The sequence below is a fragment of the Plasmopara halstedii genome, assembly GCF_900000015.1.
Source record: "Plasmopara halstedii genome assembly, contig: Scaffold_1583, whole genome shotgun sequence".
NCBI classification, from domain to species: domain Eukaryota; phylum Oomycota; class Peronosporomycetes; order Peronosporales; family Peronosporaceae; genus Plasmopara; species Plasmopara halstedii.
The window spans coordinates 637,238-637,474 of NW_020188494.1; positions in this window are offsets into that span (position 1 = coordinate 637,238).

Genomic DNA, 237 nt, shown 5'->3' on the forward strand with positions numbered 1-237 from the left:
ACAACATAAATGCTCACATTTTTCTTGAAAACTCTTGGTAGTCACAAGTAATGATTGTCATACAATGAGAGAGTTGCCTTGGACATTACTTCACTCACTCACTCATTCACTCTCTCATTCACTCACTCCTTCACTCACTCGCAGATTCACTTCATCACGCACTCATTTATTAACTCACCGCTGCGCTTCTTGACTCACTCATCTCTGAGAAGCTTGGAGCCGTTCTTGGCGCAGTCC